This window comes from Hyaena hyaena, unplaced genomic scaffold (genome assembly GCF_003009895.1).
Source record: "Hyaena hyaena isolate Hyena2069 unplaced genomic scaffold, ASM300989v1 scaffold_41, whole genome shotgun sequence".
NCBI classification, from domain to species: Eukaryota; Metazoa; Chordata; class Mammalia; order Carnivora; family Hyaenidae; genus Hyaena; species Hyaena hyaena.
The window spans coordinates 2809197-2834800 of NW_024080673.1; the positions used below are offsets into that span (position 1 = coordinate 2809197).

The window sequence follows — 25604 nt, forward strand, 5'->3', positions numbered from 1 at the left end:
GAGAAGGGGGGAGGGGGAGAGGGAGGGAGAAGGGGGGAGGGGGAGAGGGAGGGAGAAGGGGGGAGGGGGAGAGGGAGAGAAGGGGGAGGGAGAGAGGGAGAGAGAGAAAGAGAGAAGGGGGAGAGAGAGAGAAGGGGGGAGAGAGAAGGAGAGAAAGAAAGAAAATACTTGCAGGTGGAAGAAAAAATGGTGAAGGAAGCGAGATTGGAAATGAGACCATGAAGATGCTTAGTGACTGAGAGGAAATAGAATGATCACATCTGGGAGAAGTTTATTTTATTGTGTTCCACCTTATTGAGCTTTGCAGATATTGTGTTTTTTTACAAGTTAAAGGTTTAGGACAACCTAGCATCAAGCAAATCTATTGATGCCTTTTTTCCCAACAGCATGTGCTCACTTTGTGTCTCAGTATCACATTTTCGTAGTTCTCAAAATATTTCAAACTATTTCATTATTCTTTGTCATGATGATCTGTGATCAGGGATCTTTGATGGTACTATTGTAAGTGTTTTGGGGTGCTATGAACCACACCTATGTAAGATGACAAATTTAATAGATGAATGCCCTCTGTATTCTGACCATCCAGACCCTTGCCTCTCTCCCTCTCCTTGGACATCCCTATCTCCTGAGACATAACAATATTGAAATTAGCCCAGTTCATAGCTCTTTAATGGCCTCTAAGTATTCCAGTGAAAGAGTCAATCGTCTCTCACTTTAGATGAAATGTTAGAAATGATGAAGCTTAACGAGGAAGGCATGTTGAAAGCTAGGATAGATCAAAGGCTATGCCTCTTGTGCCAAATAGTTAGCCAAGTTTTAAACGAAAAGGAAAACTTCTTGAAGGAAATTAAAAGTGCTACTCTATTGAACATATGAATGATATGTTGAATGTTGATATGGAGAAAGTTTTAGTGGTCTGGATAGATCAAACCAGCCACACTGTTCCCATAACCAAAGCCTAATCCAGAGCAAGGTCCTCACTCTCTTCAGGGTCCTCACTCTCTTCAATTCTTTGAAGGTGAGAGAGTTGAGGAAGATGCAGCAGAAAAGTTTGAAGCTAGCAGAGATTGGTTCATGAGGTTTAGGGATAGAAGCCATCTCTATAGCATAAAAGTTCAAGTTGAAGCAGCAACTACTGATGGAGTGAATGCAGCAAGTTAAGCAGTAGATCTAACTAAGATTATTAATGAAGGTGGGTACAATAAATGACAGATTTTCAGTGTAGATGAAACAGCCTTCCATTGGAAGAAGATGCCTTCTAGAACTTCATAGCTGGAGAAGAGAAGTCAATGGCTGCCTTTAAAGCTTCAAGAGACAGACTGCTTCTCATGTTAGGGCCTAATGCAATTGGTGTAAGTTGAAGCCAATGCTCCATGATGAAAATCCTAGGGCCTTTAAGAATTATGTTAAATCTACTCTGCTTATGTTCTATAAATAGAACAATAAACCCTGGATGACAGCACATTTGTTTACAATATGGTTTACTAAATATTTTAAGCTCACTATTGAGACCTATTACTCAGGAAAAAAAAATCTTTTCAAGTGTTAATGCTCATGACAATGTGCCTGGTTACCCAAGAGCTCTGATGGAAATGTACAACAAGATTAATAGTTTTCAGGCTTGCTAACACAACATCCATTCTGTGGCATATGGATCAAGGAGATATTTCTACTTTCAAGTCTTATTGAAGAAATGGATTTCATAAAGTTATAGCTGCCATAGATAGCTGTCCCTCTGATGGATCTGGGCAAAGTATATTGAAAGCCTTCGGGAAAATATTCACTGTCCTAGATGCCATTAAGAATATTCATGATTCATGAGAGGGGTTCAGAATTCAACATTCAGAGCAGTTCAGAAGAGGTTGTCTCTTAACTCTCATGAATGACTTTGAGGGGTTCAGGACTTCAGTGGAGAAAGTCACTGCAGACGTGAGTGGAAATAACAAGAGAATAGAAACAGAAGTGGAGCCTGGAGGTGTGACGAATTCCTGCAGTTTCTTGATCAAACGTGAGCAGGTGAGGAGTTGCTTCTTATGGCTGAGCAAAGAAAGTATTTTTTTGAGATGTAATCATCTCCTATGCTGTGAAGATTTTTGAAATGACAACAAATGATATATATGTAGAATTTTTAAATACTCTATAAAATTAGTTGATCAGCAGCAGGGTTTTACAAGACTTCTTCCAATTTTGAAAGAAGTTCTACTATGGGTAAAATGACATCAGACAACATCAGAGTGAAATTATTCGTGAGAGGAAGAGTCATTGATGTGACAAACCTCATTGTTGTCTTATTTTAAGAAATTACCACAGCCACCCAGCCTTCAACAAACATCACCCTGATCAGTCAGCAGGTGTCAACACTGAGGAAAGACCCTCCATGAACACAAAGGTAATGACTCATTGAAATATCAGATGATGGTTAGTGTTTTTCAGCAATAAAGTATTTTTGAGTTAAGTATATGCTTTTTTAGAGACAATGCTATTACACACTTACTAAACTATAGTGTAGTAGAAACATAACTTTTATATGCACTGGGAAAACATTCATTTGACTGGCTTTTTTGGGGAGTGGGGAGAGAGTGCAAGTAAGCAGGAGAGGTACAGAGAGAGAGAGAGGGAGAGAGAGAATCTTAAGCAGGCTCCATGCACAGAGCAGAGCCCTATGCAGGGCTCAGTCTCATGACTGCGAGACATTGACCTGAGCTGACACCAAGAGTCTGACATGTAAGTAACTGAGCCACCCAGGTGCCCCCCTTTGACTTGCTTTATTGTGATACTTGCTTTGTTTTGGTAGTCTGGAACTGAACACATTATATCTCCAAGATATGCCTGTGTTTGTGCTTTTTGCTTTACTGGTTAGACAACATGAGTCCTACACTAGTTGGAAGAAGAATTGATATACCCACTGTGTTATGGTAAATTATAATCTATCCTAAGTTATCCAAGGCAAATTTCTCTCCATGATTTGTAAACATTTTTTGGGAATGGATATTGCACAGTCAACAGTGGTGGCCTGGTGCCTTCCTTCTCCTTTCGTGACTCTCTCATCATTGAGCCCTTGAGGTCTGGGCTATTCCCCCAGGATGGGATTATTACCCACTGCTAGATGGACAGAAGTAAAGAAAAGTCAGGCCCATAGGATCATCTTGACTAATCCCATTTGCCAGTTGGAATTTGGGCATTATCTACGTTATATTTATTTTTACTTCAGCAAGAATCATTGTGAAATTGACTACAACAATTATATACTCTTGCAAACTAATGATCAAGACAAATGCAGCTTTGTAGTCTCAAGAAAACAATAATGTAAAGTGCATAGTTAAGAAAACACTCTCATATTTCCTGAGTGCTTGACAACAATCTGCAAGGTAAAAGGACCTGGCTCTAGCAGTTGGGTTCCAGTCTTTTCCTGTAGCATTTCTCAGGGAGCTCTCTGAATCAGGAGCACTTCAGTGAGTAGCATGGCATTTTATGAGAGAAAATTTTCTGGGAGAAAAAAGAGGTGCTCATCTGCATGGAAGTTCTCTTTATTCTGTGACTGTTCTAATTTGTCTTAACGTAACTGTCTTGGGTTACTAGGATCATAGCAAAAGGACTCAAGAGCCAACTTTATCCAGGCTCCATTGGTCAAAGATGAAACAATTTGAGGATCAAATAAAGAAATTAACTTGAACGGATGGATATTTATCAAATGCAAATAAATTCATGAAGTCAAAAAGACATCAGGGGGGGAAAAAGCCCTAACTGCTCACTATTAAGGGATGCTAGGGAATGAACTCATTATTATGAACACTAAAGAGAAAGAATCAAATATTAATTTTGTCTTTCCTATACAAACTGTGCCACTGAGTAACCAAAGAGTAGATAATGGGAAATTTATATTTATAGAAGTATCCAGCTAATAAGTGAAGAAGGGATGATAACACTGGAATAACACCATGACAGAACTTCTAATCAAGGAGTGGGTCTTGGCATTGAGACTGAGTGGGTGCTACCATCACAAGAAAAGAGGAAACCACACATGGTGTGCCTCCTGACCAAAGAATACACCACCACCTTTGAGGTAGTTTTGCCAATGGATGAAACTCGAATCTGAACACACCTCTAGATGCAGCTGCTAATTTATAGGAAATGCAGAAGGCAGAGGATGACACCAGGAGACGTTACAGAACGAAGATGGCAACATCCAGACTGGGAAGCTCTACAAGATAAATGAGCTTGTTTCTTCAACAAATAAATTGTCAGAAAGAGAAGATGAAAAGAGGAAACTATGAATTGAAAGAATGCTTAGAAATGTATCAACCAGGCATAATGTATGGATCTTATCTCCATTTTGATTCCCTAAACAAGCTATATGTTTCAATTAGAAATTTGAATGCTGACTAAATATTTGATATTAAAGAATGAGTAAGCTTTTAGGTGTGATTTGATACTGTATTTTTAAAAGAATCCTTTAGAGATACTTACTGAAATATTTATAGATGATATGATGTCTGATATTTGTTTTAATGTGACACAGGGCAGAGAGTTAGCTGAGGGCAGAGATATAATAGGACTCGTTCTGAGTTGAGCACTGTTGAGTAATGAGTACATGTGGTTTATTATACTGTATTCTCTCTACTTTTGGGTATGACTGATGTCCATTATAAAACAAAATTAAAAATGATTATCTTGGTAAAAAGAACAGTGGTTGTTCAAGCAGTCTTGCAACGTCAGGTAGAGGTGACTTATGCTATCATTCATTGCAAAACGTGTTTTTGTGAACCTATACCTACATATAAATAAATAATGTTATATATAATATAATGCCTTTTTATATTATAACATGAGGTTGTATATAATATTTTTTAAATGTTTTATTTATTTTTAAGAGAGAGATAGAGACAGCATGAGCAGGGGAGGGTCAGAGAAAGAGGGAGACACAGAATCTGAAACAGGCTCCAGGCTCTGAGCTGTCAGCACAGAGCCCGACGCGGGGCTCAAACCCATGAACCATGAGATCATGACCTGGGCCAAAGTTGGACATTCAACCGATTGAGCCACCCAGGTGCCCCAGTTGTATGTAATATTATTAATTATATATAATTATATCATATATGTTATATATAGTATATGTTATCAACAGGTATTATCTGGTTAGTCACTATGTTATCTCAGTGATTTAAATATATTTAAATAATAAGTTAAAAGGATTTGCTTAATGCAGCATGTGTTACTATTACTTTGCCAGGCAACACGTAATAAGGGCAATTCCAATTGTGGAAAACACAAACTTCATGAATTAATTTGTTCTTTCAAAAAATATTGCTCAGGATTCCACTCTGTGCCAGCACTAGGCTGGGCTCTAAGGATAAAAGTCTTGGAAGTCATGGTCTTCTGCTGGCGAAACTCCTTTTCTAGAGGGGAAGACAGACAAGTAAAAACTGCCGAACAGCAGAAAAGCAGCCATGTGAGACACATGAGTGTGTAGTCAGATTGTCCCAGAGGAAAGAGGTACCGCAGCTGAAATGAGGGTAGGGGGATGAAGGTCAGGGGAAGAGATAAGGTGGAACGATAGTTAACGACAGCAAGGCACTTGGGGAAGGCATTTACCTGGCCTTTTGTTCAATACAGCGGGATGATTGTGGGTGTGGGAGAGTGTGGAGAACAGACATTGGTTGGGGAACATTTAGTGCTAGATATTTTGGAGGATGTGGAGAAGCAGAAGGCATACACTCTTTCAAGGTCCTTGATATCTCACCCCAGAGTTCTCGTACTGCTCTGGACCAGGACAGCTCTTTTTCTCAGGAGCAGTTCTCAGAGTTTCATTTGCACATTCCCTCCTTGCGAAGCTATCTTCTCTGCAAATTCCCTTGTGGACCCTCTGATCTATACTCTCTCCTGGCCCAGGCTTCTTGTTCGTTCTTCTCAGTCTAAATCTCAGAAGGGCAAAGGCTCTGGCTTTCTCTGCACTGCCTTTAGCAAAAAATGCACACTATCTGCATTGGTGTTGATCAGCGACCCGCGTGGCCTTTGTCCAGCTGAATTCATCAACTAAAAAAGACTTGGGGAATTAAACAATATATTTTAATTTGAAGGATGATCTCAGACTGGTAGCATGTATTATATGATCATTTAGCTCTATTGCTTTGGTTTAACTTACCCCTTAAAAGAGAAAAATCCAAAAACTTAAGTAGTCCAATGAGGGCAATTTCTTGTCATTTATTGTGAGCTTTTTCTTGGTCAGAGCAAAACATTGGCATTCTTAGCTGTTCACTTATTTATACTACAGGAAACCAACAGTTATGCAAAGCCACTGCCAACATAATCACGAGCTGCTGTGTGGAGTCTTAAGTACCTCATGGAAAAATAACTCTGAATTGGAATTCTTCCCAAAAGCCAGCTTCGTTAATGCTTTGACAACTGAGGTAGGAGAAAAAAAATCTAGAAAGCAGTTATATATGTGAATGGCTGTTAAGCCTTCAGCAGGGTGATTTAGTGTAAAAAATGTCAGTTATTAGCACAAATATTCTTGCAATAGTGCCATGGCTGTGTCATGTCTTTAATTTACTTAGAATTAATTGTAGGTTTAAGATGCTTTATAGTTTAATGAACACACAGAACATAGCCTCAAGCATGTTTTCTTAACCTGGCTGTGCCTTATGTTTCAAAACAATCTTTGAAAATGTGGGAGACAAGCTCCATGTATGCATGTGTGTGTGTGTACATGTATGTGTATGTGTGCATGTGTGAATATGTGTGTCTGTGGAAATATCTGTGTCCCCATACAGAAGTCATGTGGAGCAGGATGGACTTTGGGGTGGAGGGTATAGTTTGTTTACATAATTGTTCTCAAAATTATCATTTCAATCATATGGCAGTTAAATCTTGGATGGGCACCTTCTGGACCCTTGTCTTTGAAAGAAGTTTCTAGTATTTTTATTTTGTTTGTTAAAAAGGTTTTTTAGAAGAAAAAAAAGTTTTTTAGGGCCATCTGGGTGGCATAGTTGGTCATGCATTAGACTCTTGATTTTGGCTCAAGTCACGATCTTACGGTTATGAGATTGAGTTCTGAGTTGGGCTTTGCACTATGTGTGGAGCCTGCTTAATATTCTGTCTCTCCCTCTCTCTCTGTCCCTTCTCCACTCACACTCACATGCATGCATGCGTTCCCTCTCTCAAAAAGAAAAAAAATGATTTTTTAAATGGGATTTGCCGTGAGCACTTGCTGAACACATGTTCTTTGGTTGTAAGTGACAGGCAAGAGCTATGAACTGAGGGCAAGAGCTTTGGAAATGAGAAGCATTTATAGGGTTATTGGGAACTTTTCGTCCTTAGTAAATAGAGTGATGGTAGATACCAACTTTCTGAGCAAAATTGTTAATGTATTCTGAGAGCTGATGGACACAGATTGGACTTCCAGAACTTAAATGCCTGTAGCCCTTTAAGAGGTGTTTCTTTAGGCCTTATTAATATTTTTCATCAATAGTTACTTGGCCATAGTCTCTCAAGTATAGTCACACCCCTTATTGAGTGTGCTTCGTCAGTTCTCCTTGCCTTTGGGCTGCTTCAGACGACTTGATCAACTTGCGGTCTCATTTTCAAACTCCAACGGGGAGGGGGCGGTGAGAGTTCAGTGTGGGAGCAATGACCATGGTGGCCAATGCTGGGTGAGTCCAGCAGTACATGAGGCTTCACCCAAAGTGCTTCCCTCAGACCTTATTCTATACTCACAAGCCTACGAGGGAGGACCAATCATTGCTGCTTTTATTCAGGTGAGGACACCAAAGCTTAGTGTGTCCAAGTTATGACCCAAGGACAAAGATAACCTGCATCTGGCAGAGGTGGGCTTGCAATTCAGGCAGTCGGCTGGAGTGTCGTTCTTGGTCAGTGTGTGTTTTCTTGAGGGTTGCACATCTCTTAAACCAGAGGACTCTACTCAGCCTTGGTAGTTGCCAAGACACTTGGGATCTCTCTCCAGATCACTGATGTGTGTCAAGTTTCCAAGCTGTCCATGAATCACATTGGCCCTCTTTCCATTTTTAAAGTAAAAAGCAGTATGTCTAAGCCCTTAAGAGAAAATCAGATAGAATATGTGTTTCTAGATTTTAATTTTTTATTGTGTGATCATGGTTATTATAAAATTTAAACATTATAAAGTTGTAATAAGGACAAATTTTCTTTTTTGTTAACTCTCTTTTCTATTTCTCCTCATCCAACCACCTCTAACCCTAATTACACTTACTAGGTGTAACCAAGTGTAAAAATTTGGAATCAGTCTCTTTATGTCTCTGTCTCTGTAAATGGTTATCTGTATCTTCCCCAATGCCTCCCAACACAGTACTTGGCAGTAGTAAGTGGTAAGACTCTGAGGCTAGTGTCCCTGGATTCACATCCTGATTCTGCCATTTATTAGCTAAGTGATTTTATGCGAAAGTTTTCTCCATCAGTGCCCTTATCTGTACAAGTAAATAATAACAGTACCTATGTCATAGGTTTATGTGAAGATGATATATAGTAATGTATAAACTAGTTAGAACAGAGATGGACACAGAGATAGCCCTCAATAAGTGGGCTATTTATATAGTTCTGTGTGTATACATCTATATTAGTGATAATATATATATAATATTTTGCATCTTGTTTTTTGACTTATCAATATTACTTTAGTAATAGAAAACTGCTTTAAAAATCTAATAACACTGTATTCCATTGCATGTATATAATCTGTTAGCATACATTTAGTTACTTATTTACTTACTTATTTGAGAGAGAGAGAGCAAGAGCAGGGGAGAGGGACAGAGGGAAAGAGCAAGACGCTCAAGTAGGCTCCATGTTCAGCACAGAGCCCCACATGGGGCTTGATCCCACAATCCAGGGATCATGACCTGAGTAGAACTCAAGATCCAGGCACTCAAACAACTGAGCCAACTGGGTGCCCCAGCAGACTTTTAGATGTATCTATTTTTCACTCCTATAAACAATGCTCTACTAAACCTCCAGCTGCATAAATCTCTGTGCATTTGTCTGAGTACTGCTGAGTATGGAGTAGAAATGGAATTGCTGATAAAGATATATGTGTATTTGAAATTTTGGTTGAAACTGCTGGGGTGCCCTTCCCAAAGGCCATATCAGTTTACCATTCAGAATATGGAGATCTGATGCGCCTATTCCCCACATTCCTGCCAGTTCTGATTATGAGAGTACTTTTTAATCTTTATCAGACTGATAGGTGAACATCTCTTATTGTTGTTTGATTGCCTTTCTTTGATTCATAGTAAGGTTAATTTTTAATAAGTAAAATGACTGTTGGTAGTCTTTTGTGAGTTGGCTGTTCTTTCGTCCATTTTTTATTGGAACATTTTTCAAATTGATTAAAAAATTTTTTTAATGTTTATTTTTCAGAGAGAAAGGGACAGAGTGCAATCAGGGGAGCAGCAGAGAGAGAGGGAAACACAGAATCTGAAGCAGGCTCCAGGCTCTGAGCTGTCAGCAGAGCTGACAAACCCAGAACCATGAGATCATGACCTGACCTGAAGTCAGACACTTAACTAACTGAACCACCCAGGCATCACCAAATTGATTTTAACATTTTTATGTATTATGGATTTTAATCCCTTACTAGTCACATATGTTAAAAGTAACCACATGTTTGTTGAGTTTTTACATTTTTTTATTGATTTTTACCTCATAGAAATTTGAATTATATACATAGACAAATCTATCAAACTTCCTCACTGGATTAGAAAGAAGTAACTAAGTTAGATTTATATTGAAATATATGCCAAATAAGATAGCTTTGTAAGTATATGGTGTGCGGTGAAAAAATTTAATGTCATTTACTCCTAAATAAGTAATTTTTAGAAAAGTTGAATAAAAGCAAGGAAAATGTATATTGAAAAAACCATAGTACACATTTCATTCATTTAGCCAGTTAACATGCATTTCCTGACTATTTCTCATATGATATGTACCGTATTCATCAATATTGGCTAATTCAACTTTCTGCAATGACGGGAATGTTCTCTATCAGTGCTGTTAAATGTGGTAGCAACTAGTCACATGTGGCTACTAAAATATGGCTAGTGTGGTCAAATAACTGAATTTTAAATTGTATTTAATTTAAACTTAAATTTCAACTGAAGAACTACATGTGTCTATTGGCTACCATACAGGACAGTGCAGTTATATATGACAATGAAACAGCAGGGATGTGTGTGTGTGTGTGTGTGTGTGTGTGTGTGTGTGTGTGTAGGGGACATTGAGAGAAAGACAATGCATAGGAGGATGCAAAGGGCATAGCCAAATGCTTTCTGTTTGAAATAGTGAAATTTTAGAAAAAGTGCAATTTTTGGTCTTGTTACGATTTAAGGATAGGAAGAACAGAAAACTTAGACAAAAGATAGTAGGCATTTTTGGCTTTGAGATTCCTGGATCCCCAAATGGGAAAGAATGGATTTGCTGGTCAACAGCCCTTCCTTTGTAAGCTTTGAAACTGCATTCTTGCCTCAGTGCTGCAGACCTCATTTCTTCTCTGCACACCACAGATTCCTTTCAGGAAGGCTATAACCAACTTGCAAACCTAGGGACCTGCCTTTATATTAATTTCTCCCTTCTGGGGAATATGATGAGCTTCTTTAAAAAAAATGAGCCAAGAGGACACCAATATGAAGCATTCTTGAAGTGGATTCTAAGATTTCTCTGATCTTTTCTGGAGGATTCCATTAGTGTTATAAGATTTGGAGTCATGGCTGTTAACTCATTCCATACTGAATTGTTTGGGGAGCCTCAAGGAATACTCACTTAATGTTGGTAACATGCAGATGTATTTGACTGGTAGAAATCCTTGCAGATTCTAGGCAGGGAGCCCTTTATTATTATTTTCAAAAGAAAACAGGTCTGTTGCTCTGCTGTGTAACATGTGAACCCACACAGGTCAGATTCACAGCAAAGTTGTTCTTATGGGTCTGAGAGCACATGGCTGTATGAGGAGGTCATTGACTGTGCACGGATGAGAGGTTGCTGGAGAAGTGCCTGCCTGGGCCCAGCAGCACGAACATGCAGGTGACCGGAGCCACGGGCAGGCTGGCAGGTGTACAGCCACCAGATTTATTACCAACGTAAAAGGCATATATTATGTGCACAGCCAGCTGGTCACCTGTCAGGTGGGGAGCTGAGGCTGAAAGCAAGCTGCTCAACACCGAGGAGATAACAGCTTTATGAGGAATCCGCAGTGGGGGTGTCCAAGGGAAAAAAATCCTATCCTGCAAGATGCACCTGCGTGCTTTTTCCGTGATAACACTGGAGGATGAGAAGACAAAAGCAAGTGCTGTCGAAGTGTTAGACCTTGAGGTTTAGAGAATGTTTGATGTGGCATCTCATGAAACTTTAATCGTGAAGTTCATTCCAATTCATTGAGATGTGTGGGATGATAGGAACTGACAAGCGGCAGAAGCCCTCCCAGCTCAGGGTGGTGATTTATGGGGAGGCAGAGAGCAGGGGCTCTGGCTTCCCCTCCAGTCTCACTTAACAGCTTCATTAATAACCCAGATAAACAAGCCAACTACTTCATGAATAGCATCTGATATTAAACTGAGAGGTGTTGGGAATAAAAAAGAAATCCCAAACAGACAGTGGGCCCACGTGGAGAGAAACTGAGAATACTGATCAGAAGTAAGTAGAACTGTATCTGAGCATGGAAGATTTGGAATTTTTTCTGATGATCTCCAAACACATTTTAGGAAAGGGGGAAGATCCTCTGAGTGATAGCTAGTAATTACTGAGTACCTATTTCAAATGCTCTCATTTAATCCTTATAGCAATCTTATGATGTGGATTTTATTATCTTTTTATAATTGTAGCAAACTGAGGATCAAGAAGCGAAAGTAATTCACTAAGAGCAATGCATATAGTTAACTGTTAGAGATGGGATTTGATACCCAGGCAGTTTCGATCGAAATTTGGGCTTTTGAAAGCCAGCTCTCTTTCTTCTGTATTCTTGCTACTCAAAGTGTGGTCTGTGGACCAGCAGCATCAATATCACCAGAGAACTTATTAGAAATATAGAATCTCAATCCTTTCCCTGATCCCACTTAAAAAGAATCTGCATTTTTAGCAGGCTTTCCAGATGATTCAAATCCATGAGAAGGCTTGGGAGGCCCTGGTCTACACGCAGTGGATGGGAAAGCACCTCATGTAGATGACTCTTGGTATTCTTCTCGCTCCTGTGCCCCAGCATCATCTGAGTGTCTTCCTCATCCCAGTTAAAGTAATTACCAGCCTCACACAGCCTTTGGTGCCCACAGCCTCACATGTGGCCCTGCCTATTCTGGAAGTAAAGACAAGTTTCCGGAACAAATTAGCTCTGACCGTTGCTTCATTCATACCCTGTGTTTACTGCTAACACAGCACTGACCACACAGACTTGGGGTTGTTAATTTAATTGCCGTTAATTTCTCAGTAGGCTCTGAAGCCTTGGAGGGAAAGTGTTTGTCTGTTACCCATCTTTGTTTCCCTGCAAGCTAGCACATGGCCTCACATGGCCCAGAGAAGATGCTCAGTAAATGTTGAGAGACCATGTGAATGAATAAATGGACACTGGCAAAATTCTTGTTCTACGTGGGCTATGTCTCACTGATGACTTTCTCTAGACACTTAAAGATCAGATCTTGGTGGGAAACATCTGGAAAACTCTTGAGTTTCTGTCTCACCCTTAACCACAGGTATATTTTCCTTCTAGGCCACAGCAGATGTTCTCTTCTGGCAAAAACCAAAGAAAGGAAATCTATGGTATCCTCTTGACAGTGAATTTAGGAAAAAAAAGTTGTAAATAAGGAAGATACTTTCACAGATGGAATTTTTATGTTCTCATTTCTCCTACAACTTGAAATTGTAGTGAGAGGCTAAGGTCAGGACACATGCATTCACTCATTCAACAAATATTTATTACATCCCATTATGCACCAAATGTTAGAGATACTCATGTGATCAGATACACATCTTACCCACCCTGGTGGAGCAGAGAGACTGATAGGGTAGGTAAGACTTTAATTGGAAGAAATAATTCAAAGTATTTCATGAAGTTCAACAAACATTAAGCTCCGGCTCTGCACCACGCACTGGGTTAGCTGCTGGGGAGATGAAGATACTTAACATGGACTCAGGGCAGATCACAACCCAGTGAGACCAACATGTAAGTAGCATCCCTCTGTCTGGCAGAGACAGAGGGGTTCCAAGGACTCTGAAGGAGCATATAGGCTGACAATGAATGGGGGGGAGATAAAGAGAAGTTGTCTAGAAGACTTCTTAAAAGAGGGGTTGCCGAGGCTGAGTCTTCAAGCATGAGTAGGACTTTGCTCAGGCAAGAAGAGAATGAACGTGGCAGCCAGAGTTTCTTTGACCTAATCAAAAGATGAAATAGCTATGTGCTAAATAAAATAAAGAATGTGGATGTGTTACTGGAATTCTGGGGGAGGGGGAAGCGACCAGCTGTATCTCAGACAGGTGAGATCACATGCAGATTAGGTAGGGCTCAAGACATTGAGACGGAAAAGGACATTCTATGCTTTGGTAAGGATGTGAGTGACATACAGGTGGCCTCCTTTCTCCCTTTCTTTCCTATCCTTGCTCTTTGTTGCATCTCAACTCTCACCTGTTAAAGTTTCTAGCATGTTAAAAAATTAAGATATTAAAATGGTCTTTTTTTAAGTTTTAAAATTAAAACCAAATATTTAAACACAAAAGATAATGATGGGATGCATGTCATGTGTCAACTCGTTGCTCACTAAATTTGGTTAGTGTAGTTCAGCAAGTGGACAATTAAAGATGTGTGATGCTCATATATACTTTCCAATCCTGTCAGTGTATCTCTCTAACTAATGATATGAAAGCCTCTTTTGAGGATGGCTTCCAAAGTCCAAATGGGAAAGCCCACTGAGCGTGTGCAGCCTGGCCCAAAGGGTTCTTCTGGCCTAGCTACATGCTACAATGGATTTTCTTTTTTTAATTGGAGAAGGTATCTCCTGAAAATGTGATGGGCCCGCTCTTTGATTGGATGGGATGGATACCTCAGTTCTAGTGCATATATTACCCTCTGCCCATTCCCTACAGGTGCTATCACATTAGGCTTCCACAAGAGGACAGAGTTTTATCTAGAATCTTCAATAGGGCCTTCTCCTGATGGCAGAACCTCCCCATTTTTCTTTTCCCTGGGACCAAGATGTGAAATTTGCCCATAGGGCAAATCAGTGATGGTATACTAGAAAAAGTTTCTCCATGCTCTCGTAACATATTGATGGAAAGACTGAAATTCCAGTGCAATTTAGTGCAGAAAAATTCCTAGGTAAAATGATTTGAACAGAGCACCAGCGCCCTTGTTTGTATTCCTTGTCTTGTCCTTCTAAGAACTCCTCAAAAGGGTAGAAGCTCAATCTCAAAACTTTTTTTTGCTGTGTTTTCAGAACAGAGTTCTTCCATGCTCTGGAGCTCTCCTCCTTGGTATCTGAGATTTGACTTGCGGGTAATGTGGAGCATCTCAGTGGGTTTGGATGACTAGCAACTGCTCATAAATATGAGCGTGGTCAGAAACCCCTGTGACGGCTCTTCGCTGAGTCTCCCTAAATCACAGCCAAATCTTTCACGTGAGGATTTTCAGGGAAGCCAAAGATTACGTTCTCTACTTTCTTTTGTAAATATGCACAGTCCATTGGGTCCAGAGACCAGGGCCCCTCACAGCTGGTGAGGGAGTCATAGCTGTGGCCTTTATAAAGATTTAAATCACTTAAAATCCCAGTGCTTTCTCCCCAGCCCGAAACATAGAGAAGATGTACAATATCAAAAAGTTTTCTATAAGAATCAACTATTTCTTTTAAAAGTAAAAACGTTGCTCACATAAAAATGTGTAATTCTTCAGGTTACAAAATCTGTAACACGTGGGTTTTTAAAAGTAAACTCAAAGGGCGAATTTTTTTTTTTAATATAATGACTCCCCATTGTGGCATTTTTCATATTCAGTTCAAATGATATATAATAGAGGACATGTTAGTTGATTTACTCCCACAAAATCAAGTGTAGTTTTGGTAATGGTAATGGTAGCAGCTGTGGAAGTAGTACTTTTATAGTAGAGTGGAATATGGATAATTTTCACGTCATTACTACATAAAACCCATAATTCTTAGCACGAAATCCATCCACATGTAACTTTAATGGCAAAAACTTGAGCAAATCTCCAAAGTTGGATCTCATATTACCTAGTTCTATGAATTAGACATATTTACTATGAAGTAATATGATAAATACTTAAAATTAAACCACAACTGTCAAGATGAATAAAATATGCTTTATGATCTAGAATGTCTCCTTTTATGGCTAGATTTACTAGCTACTCATCCCTCAACTTCATTAATCCATAAAACATTTCCTATTCAATAATACAATATGAGAAAAAGCAGTCTTTCTGCTTTTAGTGTAATCTTTAGAGCAAAATTGTATCCATGTGTTTGTGCTTGTTTTGGTAAGGGAGGGAGAATGATTGTTTTCATTCCCCAAGACTGTAAAGTAATAAATAGCAAATGCCCTTCCTGTGAGTTTACTCTTCTTTGTTTTATAGAATCACTGTGCTTGCCCTGAATAAGGCGTCCGATTGCCTGAGGCCTGTGGTGGAGTCAGACAGATTCAGGCTGAAACTTAAGTTACTACATAGTCTTGGGCAAATCATTTAAACCTATTGAGTCTCAGTTTCTTCATCTGTAGAATAGGGTACTATCTAACTCTCAGGCTTTTGTAATAATTGGTGATACTATACATATAATTAGTATAGTGCTTGGCTCCAAGTTGATCCTAAGTGAATGTATCTGTTGTATGACAAATAAATGCACAAAATAAATGCTAAGTAAGTATATTTATTCTACACCAGACATTGTGTGATCTACTGGGAATAAAAAAAAAAGATTCAATCCTCGTTCCTATTTTCAAAGAGCTTATGATTTTGTGGAGAAGGGAGGGCAAGGAGACATCGACACAGCAAACTGTAAGTCAGACAGTGTTTAGACCTCTCAAGAAGGGATTACGAACAGTGCCTGAGGTATGAATACCTTCCTCCCAAAGGTAGGAATCATTCTGATTAGGAAAAGGGAATGAGAAGAATCAGTGTGATATTAGGGAAAACTTCATTTAAAAAATGACATTTGAATATCTTGAAGAATAAATAAAATTTTGACAAGTGGAAGAAGAAAGAGCATGCCAGCAAGAGCAGATAGTATCAGTCAAGGTGCAGTGACCTGGGACATGCCCACAGAGCCCTAATGGTAACTTGGCTCTTCCCAGGCCTGTAACCTGCTGGCCCACCCAAAAGACTTTGGAGTTGCTGGCTTCCATAACTTTTGGTATATATTTGTGTATGTGTTGTGTGAATATATACCCACAAACATTTTATATGTATACACACACACACATACTCAAATTGTTCCTGTTTCTTTGGAGACCCTGACTGACATAGACATGAAATTCAAATTTAAAAGCTTATATAAAATTGAGAAAAGTTGCTCCTTTCTAAATATTAATGGTCATATACAATGTCAAGATTGGCTATTAGTTTCAGTGTCCCTCATAAGAGATATAACTCGGGGCGCCTGGGTGGTTCAATCGGTTGGGTGTCCTACTTCAGCTCAGGTAATGAGCTCATGGTTCATGGGTTCGAGTCCTGCACTGGGTTTCTCTGCTGACAGCTCAGAGCCTGGAGCCTGCTTCGGATTCTGTGTCTCCCTTTCTTTCTGCCCTTCCCCCACTAGTGCTCTGTGTGTCTCTCTCTCAAAAATAAACATTAAAAAATTTTAAAAAAGAGAAGAGATTCAACTCGACTATTAGAGTGGTCCTCTATGTTTGTTAACTCACTGCTTCTCAGGTTTTCCCAGGCCCGCCCATGTTACGTAGCCCTCCAGCAGTGGTGTAGTGGATGGGATAGAGCCGAGGAGTGCTGTGTGCTGTGCTCCGGAAGCTGCCTAAAATGATGGTATCCGTCGGCCTCTCGCTCCACTTTACTGCTCCAGGAACCACGGAAAATAAGACACATGTTATCTTGTCATGTTTGTACGTGGCTTTCTGAATTCCTTAACACCTACATGCAACATTACTAGGTTCCAAGGTTTGCAACCACTTGGGCTTTGTTACGCTTAAATGAAAACTGTAAAAACCATGATATCTTTCCATGGCCTGCAACAGCTGATGTGTGCCGCATAAAAACCAGGCCCTGCGCCATCATACTGATGTTTTTATTTTAATAAGAACATCTCGTATTTGATGGCTGCTTCATTTACTGCTTATAAGTAGTGCTTCATTTGATCCTCACAACTATTAGATAGGGCAGGAGTTCTTACCCTAATTTTATATACATATACATATGGACATGGAAACCTTGAGAAATAGATGTATATGAGACACTGCTAATGGTAACTGGGGGAACTGGGTCCCAATCCTCTTCCTCCAATTTTAAATTCCATATTCTTCCTCTTCTCTCCATCCTCTTATTCTGCCTCCTTCAGTTTCACCCTTCAACTTATTAAGTTATATGCCAGGTATTGTTCTAAGTCTTGGGAATATAGCAGAGAATAAAGACAGACCTCTTCATGGACCATTTCCATGGACTACGTCCTTGGAGCTTAGAGTCTAATAAGGAAGATGGGCATAAAAATGACAACTAACTTCAGTTGTGATAAGTACGATATATTGAGGAGACATATAAGAGGACTTTGAAGTGAATAAACCTTCTCTGCTTTATTAGGGGCATGTGGGGTACACATTATCCTTGGCCTGACTTCTAGGTCATTCTGATGTATCCAACAATGGTCTGGATATTGTATGAAATTCATACTCAGCAGGAAACAAATGGCACATTCCAATGGGGTAGTTGAGGAAAATACAATAAAATGAATCCTTATAAACATGTAGACCTCTCTGAAGGGGTGAGAGAGGGAGCAGTTTCCAGAAACTAGATTGCATAGCTATCAGAAACGGCTGCCTGACAGAAACTGTTCTCTTCAGTCAACCTGTGGCTATGCACCCAGGAGGAAAGGAGTCAGGGAATAAACACTCTTCTAGTTCCCCTCCAGCTCTCTCCTCTGCTTAGACAACCAGTGGTCCAAGGTCAAGGGGGCCTACTGGAGGACTCCCTTGTAGGACAGGCTGTGAAGGATGCAGAGTGTCTGAAAGAGGAATAGCTTCTTCTGATTGCTGCTAGCGAGCCCATTGCTCACAGCCTTTCCAGCCAGCCCTCTTAACTCCTGTAATCCTGTGATCTGTCTCTGTGCCTGCATGGACTGCTGTCACACAACTCCTTTTTCCCAGCAGCCAAAGCGATTCTAGAAAAAGCCCATAGATCAGATAATGTGCGAACTTACTCCTTGCTGCTTTAAAATAAGCCAATTGCCCTTAGATTAAAATCCAGACTTTCATAATCATAAGGCCCTACGTGAGCAGCCCTGTCTCCTTTCCGGTTTCATCAGGAACCCTTCCTTGTCAATTACACCCTGCCCTTCCTGCCGCCATCAATGGCAAGTTTGTTCTAGATTCAGGAACTTGATATTTTCTGTTTTCTCTGCCTCATGATCTAATACCTGGTGATCTTCCTCTTCTACATTTTCCTCCTCCTCCTCCTCTTTCTCCAACTCCTCATTACTAAAAGTAATGCATTTTTTTTGAGGTATAACATCATACTTTCAAGAGTCCAAACTTGATGAATTTTTACATGTATACACCCATAAAACAACCACCCAGATCAAGATATAAAGCAGTTCCAGGTCCTCAGGAGGCTCGATTGTGTTCCTGTCAGTCACTGTCTTACCCCCTTCTCCAGAGATTTTTTAAAAAGTTTTCTGAGCTCTATCACCATAAGACAATTGGGACTATTTTTGAACTTCATATAAATGCAATCATACAACATGTACATCTTCATCTCAGGATCCTTAGGCTCAACACAGTGTCTATGAGATCTCTGCATGTTTGTGCTCACACCAGCAGCTGGTTGCTTTGCTCTATAGTAGTGTGCTGCGTGGACATACTAGCATTTATTTATCCATTCCACCGCTGAAAGGTGTTTGGTTCTAGTGTTTGGTTATTATGACTAACACTGTTATGTACAATCTGTTGGGTAGATCCCCAGGAGCGGAATTGTCAGACCAAAGGATCGGGCTAAGTCCAGCTTTGTTAGACCCTGCCAGATGTTTTTTGCAGGTTCTTGTATCAGCGTACCCTCCAGCATAGGAGCGCTCTGCTCGGTGCATGAGGGCACACCCTTGTCTGCACTTGGTATTGACTGGCTAATTTTAGCCATTCTGGGAGCTGCATAGTGGTGTCTCATCCTGGTTCTCATGTGCATTGCTTTTGATGATTAACAATGTTGAGCAACACTGGATGCTTATCGATCATTTAGATAGCCTCTTGGGTAAAATATCAATCAAGTGTTCTGCCATTCAAAAAAATATTTGATACCTGTTTTTTCCTTGCTTATAAAAGTTCTTTATATATTTTGGATACGATTTTGTTGCCAGACACATGTGTTATGCGTATCCCCTCCTAGTCTGTAGCTCTTGGCTTTTCTCTGTCTTAAGAAATGTTTTTTGATAAACAGAAGTTCTGGAGTCAAATTTGGGAAACTTCTCTTTTATGGCCAATGTTTTCTGATACCTAAAAAATTTTTGTATGTATTCCTTCTCATTATAACCTCCCCACAGAGACCTACACCAGCCCCATGATTGTGTGTTTTGCTGTTCAGGCCTGTGCTGACCTCCCCAGGCCTGGGAGCCTGAGTACCAATGGCGTTTTTTGATATTCCTGCTGTTGAACCAGCAGCACGGGCCTTGGGCTCAGATTGATATTCACACTTACAAGCACCAGTTGTCATTATGAGCACAAATGTAGGCGACGGCACCACATAATGTGTTTGATCGCCAGAGACAGAGCTGGGTGAGGAGGGACCATCTCAGCTACAGAAAGTCATAGGTGTTGGGGTCTCTTCAGCTTTATAAGTAGCTACTCACATATTTTCTGTGATGGATTCTAAGCGCCTCTGCTCAGATCCCCTACATCAGAATGAAGTCACTCCTCCCCACCACCTACCCCAGGAATGTTAACTGCTGATGATTTAAGGCTGAGTCTCTTTCAGGGCTTACTCCAATATGGGATATCTGTAAAGAACCATCCCTCCTTTTTCCAGGAGATCAGCCGAGGCCTCTTTTATAAATAAACTGCAATTCATTTCTCCCTCTACTTAATTCCCTTGCCTTCACTCTCTCACAGGGACAGATCATGAAAGCCCTCTTCCAGAAACTTCTATCATGCAAATCTCCCTCTCACAATCTGTTCTCTGGACTCTGGGACCCCTAGGGGGGTGTGACTAATGCCCCTCCTCTGCTGCAGCTATATCTCATCAATATTGGTTCCTCTGTTCCCAGTAAAGTCTCAATAACATGGTACAAGTGCTTGGAATGGTGTACTGTCCTCTGCTGGTTTCCCATTCACCTTGGGTCCAGTATAGGCCTTAGTTAGCTTAAGGGTCCCCTAGGAAATGTTGACAGAGTCCAATCCTTGGGCGTCCCTGAGGCTAGAGGATGACCACAAAACCAACTGTTAATGTTTTTCTTTTCCTAAGGTGTGAATATACCAGTGCCTATGACATGAGTGAAAAAAAAAAAAAAGACATTCAGCCTTATTAAAAATGTCCATTAAACGACTACCACAGGCATTGAGTACAGGGCCAGGGGGTGAATTATAGTTAAAGGGAGAGGTAGCACTTTTTGTTTTCTCTGTTTTTTTGCGAAGGAGCTTGGGATGGCTGGGTGACTGGCCCATCTCTGTGACCTTCCTGGCTGCAACAGTAAATTTCTGCATCCTGCCAACCCCTGAGTCCTGGCAAATGAGGACTGCTGATTGGCCACCCTTTAGGTATCATCAGGAAGCCAATTACGGAAGAGTTGGATTTTTCTGACAGATGAAGGGCCAGCTCTGACTTCTCAGCACCTACTTACACTGATTAAGAAAAAAAACAACTCCCATAATTTAGTGAGGCCAAAAGATTTATGGTGTGTTCTGAATGTATCAGAATTGGATTAGTCATCATGTGATGAAAGAGAACCACTTCAAGAGTACATCACATCAAGGTGAAAAAGTTGTGTCCTGATAGGAAGTAATTGGAGTGGCATCTCATTCTCAGCTGCTTTCCCTTTGTTACGCTCTAAACGATGCATGCTTTACTGCATTTGTTTGAAGATATTATGAAAATGCATAAGTTGTTGATATTTTGGGCCCCATTAATGATGAACACTTATTGTACATTATGCCAGGTTGAAGGGAATAGAAATTATAGTCTCTGAGGATGATGGGGCAGTGCAGTGGCCACAAATTCCAATGGAAAGAGCAGAGCTTTGTGACGTTTGCATATAAAACACTATGCTGGGAGAGTGCCCAAGCCCCAAAGCAACCTTCTGCTTAAGTAGAACATTTAGCTGCTGGGACGCTTCTCCCTGTGAGGGACTGGTTAGAACTGCTTTCTGCTGAAGGTTGCAAGGGTCCGAGCAAGAGTTGCTGAACTTTGTGGGGAGGTTTTTCTCTGCCACATAAAGTGAAGTCAAAAGGTAGCCAGTGAACTATAAGAGACTCTTAAATACTGAGAACAAACTGAGGGTTGATGGGAAGTGGGGGAGGGGGAAAATGGGTGATGGGCATGGAGGAGGACAGTAGTTGGGATGAGCACTGGGTGTTATATGGAAACCAACTTGACAATAAACTATATTTAAAAAAAAAAAAAAGGTAGCCAGTGCAGCCTTGCAGCTCCTCTGTGCCAGCAGGAGCCAACTGCTTCTTACCGTTCAGCCCTGTGGTTTTTTTCTTCATGCTTACTGCACGGTTTCAAGATGGTTGCTCTAATGCCTATGTTTGTCTGTTCTTATCAGTGGGGAGGGGAAGGGTGGAAGGCAAAAATGTGAGTGTCAGCTACGTTAGAAGTGCTGCCTCAGGCTGTACCAATTCCTATTTGTATCTAAATGGCTAGGACTGTGTCCCATGGCCACGTAGCCATATGATTGCATACACTCTGTCACATGGCTGCCTATGGCTGCAAGGGGGAAAGAGGGTAGTTGTTTCCTGTTTGTTTGTTTTGTTTTGTTTTATTTGACTTGGGACATCACTGCTTTCTATACCACCTCTACCTTCAATCAGAGTTCTGTTAGTGGAGAAAAAATGAGGTATGGGGGTAGGCAGCTGGAAGTGTTCTGCACAAGATGAGAGCCTCCTCATCTTCTGCCCGAAGGTAGGTTAGAAATCTGTCTGGTTAGGACATCTGCTTGGATGTAAGCTCCAGGCTATGTGTTACACAAATCCCTTGGTGAGAGGAAATGCCCAATGAATGGGAATAAGTAACAGGAAGACTTTGTGCAACTCCGGGAAGATAAAGAAAATGTCATTTGAATGCCTGTAAGGGAAAATAACCCGGACTTTATTTATAAATGAGTTAGTAATGCTTTGTAAATGAAATAATCTGGCACATGGTTCATGTAGTACCTATAATTGTGCCTAGCACTGCCTGTTGACTTGAGAAATAATGATAACCTGCTATTGCTACCCTTAAGGTGAAACATCATATCCTCATTGGTGGTGTAGGACCAATAAATGAAAATGGTAACCAACTTGAGTAAGTTTTCAATAGGAGAAGAGAATGTCGCTGGACTGGGGTCGGTTAGGAAAGGCTTCCTGGAAAAAGGAGGCATGTCTGGGACCTTGAATGGGGTCTTCAATTTGGACACTTAGATAAGATGGCGCAGAAGACACACGGTCCATGCAGTCCTGAGTCTGGACGGCCTTTTGGATGAGGAGCTGTGAGAAAACCAGCTTAAAAAGATGTACAGGGTACTAGTCACCCTCTCTATTTCCCTTCATAGGAAACTTCCCACGTTATTACATTAGGTAATAGGTCCATTTTGAAAACTACATTTCTCAGCATCTTTTGCAGCAAAAATGGCCAGGGGCGCCTGGGTGGCTCAGTCGGTTAAGCGTCTGACTGCGGCTCAGGTCATGATCTCACAGTTCCTGGATTTGAGCCCCGCGTTGGGCTCTGTGCTGACAGCTAACTCAGAGCTTGCAGCCTGTTTCATGTTCTGTGTCTCCCTCTCTCTCTGACCCTCCCCTGCTCACGCTGTCTCTCTCTCTCTCTCCTAGAAATAAATAAAATTGTTTAATGTTTTTTTAAAGGTTTTATTTATTTCTAGGAGAGAGAGAGAGAGACAGCGTGAGCAGGGGAGGGTCAGAGAGAGAGGGAGTCACAGACTGAAACAGGCTCCAGGCTCTGAGCTGGCAGTCAGCACAGAGCCCGACGCGGGGCTCGAACCCACGAACCGCGAGATCATGACCTGAGTGAAAGTCGGACGCTTAACCGACTAAGCCACCCAGGCGCCCCTTAAAAAATTTTTTTAATGGCCAATGAGGTAGAAGGATAGGACTTTTAGGACTGGGCCTCCCAGGACAGGTCTTTGAAAGGGCTTGACAGTCATAATCATGTACTTTTTTGTCCTTGTCTTTTCCTCTTTTCCGATGCCTAGAACATGGATGTGATCCCTGGAGGTGAAGGTACCACCTTATGAGCATGAGGTTCAGATTGGAAACTAGAAGATAAAGGCTAGAGAGGAAAAAGGTATACATGGTGTTGGGGTGGCTCGGTGGGTTAAGCATCCAGCTTCAGCTCAAGCCCCACATCGAGCTCTCTGCCATCAGCGTGCAGCCTGCCTGGGGTCCTCTGCCCCCTATCTCTCTACCCCTCCCCTACTTGCATGTGGGCTCTCTCTGTCTCTGTCTCTCTCTCAAAAAGAAATTAACATTTTTAAAAAAGGCATACAGTGCCTGGACCCCTGCTGACCACGGAGCTCCCATACCAATTCCAGACACTTTTATGAAGTGATAAAATAAACTGTCATATTAGGTCACTGTTATATGGGAACTCGGTATATTCAAGAGAACCTAACTCAAATACAGGCTATGGGATGAGATTGGTAACGTAGGATCAGGCCAATTTATGGATAAAGTGAAAACTCTACAATTTTTGAGCTTCAACTGTCTGTCAGACACTGAACCTTGTTTTCCATAATGGACATTCTGAATTCGCTCCTTTTCTCTCCATTATGTCTCAAGCTATTGCCAAGGGGAGGCGTGGCCAGAGCTGCTAAAGCTGGCATTGTATCATCTCTCCAATAAGGGGGTCTTCTTGACAACCGATCGTTCTCAGTCATGCTGTCCCTATGCCTGCTAGGGACCTGGTGGTAGATAGCTGCCCCCTGCTGTTCCCTGACCGGAAGATTTCAGGGCTTCTCTACACAAGAGTTCAGACAGTACATTCAAAACAAACCATGGTATTTGCTGTCAAGCCCTGGGCCCTAATCCCCAAAGCTGGCCACCTACCTTGCCCGGAACAGAGAAGCAGGTCCTAACCAGTGTAGATGCACCTCAGGCCTCTCAGGGGCCTTCCAGAGGTATCCTCTGTCTTTATCCTAACGATCCTTTTTCCTTCCCCGGTCACTTGGGTGCTCCACACAGCAGATGCTGAGACTGAGTGAGGAGTACCAGCAGTCTCGGGAAGGGAGTGGGGAGGTCGTATCTGTGAAAGATGAAAGGGAAAAGAAGAACATGATGTGCCAGGAGACCTCGGACTGCGACGCCATTCTGATCCATATCGGCTGGTGCAACAGGGAGCTTTGGAGCAAAGACTCCCCAGAGGGGTCCTGCTCTGGGCAGAAATGGCCAGATTCCCTTGCTGTCACTGGCCGGAAGAGGCCCAGGAAAAGTGTGGCATCGGCAAAAGGGCTGAGACAAATCCTGAAGATGCTAGCAGCTGGAAGCCATCAGCTAATCGCTCTTCTGGAATCTGGACAGAAAAAAAAAATTAAGTTTATTTTGAGAGAGACAGAGACAGAGTGAGTGGGGGAAGGGCAGAGAGCAAGAGGGAGAGAGAGAATCCTAAGCAGGCTCTGCACTGTCTGCGCAGAGCCTGATGCGGGGCTCAAACTCGGGAATCCCTGAGATCATAACCTGAGGTGAAACTGAGAGCCGGACGCTTAACCACCCAGGCGCCCCTCTTCTTGAAAAGATCTTAGTGGCACCTCTGTGGCTATCACAGCCCCATCCCCAATTCCTCTCTATTTAACCTTCTCTTCCTCCCCAGAAGCCCCCACCAGACTTCTGGATCCACCTATCCTCCTTCAGAAACCCATCAAGTTCCAAAGTCTCTCTTGTGTCTCACACATTTCTCGACCTTGGTTATACGCTTACTGCTGAGCTACTTCTCTGTGGTTTCTGCTGCCATGTGATGCAGACAATGATGCATAGGTTCAGGGTCTCCCAACTTGGGGGCTGGGAGGGAAGAAGGTGAGTATTGATCATCTAGGGGGTAGGGAGGAGCCAAAAAGAGAACTTGCACACTGGCTGCAGCTTGTTCTCGGCTAAAATGTTTATAATGCAGAAAACCTCACAGCTGAAAGACAACTCTCCTTCACAGACCCCCTATTCACATAGTTTTAACACGATTTCCTAAGAACTATAACTCAGGCTGTGTTTTGCTAAGAATGCATCTGCTTCCTTCCCAAAGCAGCCTG

The 25604-nt window shown here is 41.4% G+C and overlaps 1 protein-coding gene across 1 annotated transcript in view; it reads left to right on the plus strand.

Moving 5' to 3' along the window:
• NCKAP5 (NCK associated protein 5) overlaps positions 1 to 25604 on the plus strand; it is a 1061012-nt gene that overhangs the window by 4327 nt on the left and 1031081 nt on the right. The window contains exon 2 of the mRNA XM_039229926.1: positions 6272 to 6407. The gene's annotated coding sequence lies outside the window, so the exon portion shown is untranslated. The remainder of the gene's footprint in view (positions 1 to 6271; positions 6408 to 25604) is intronic.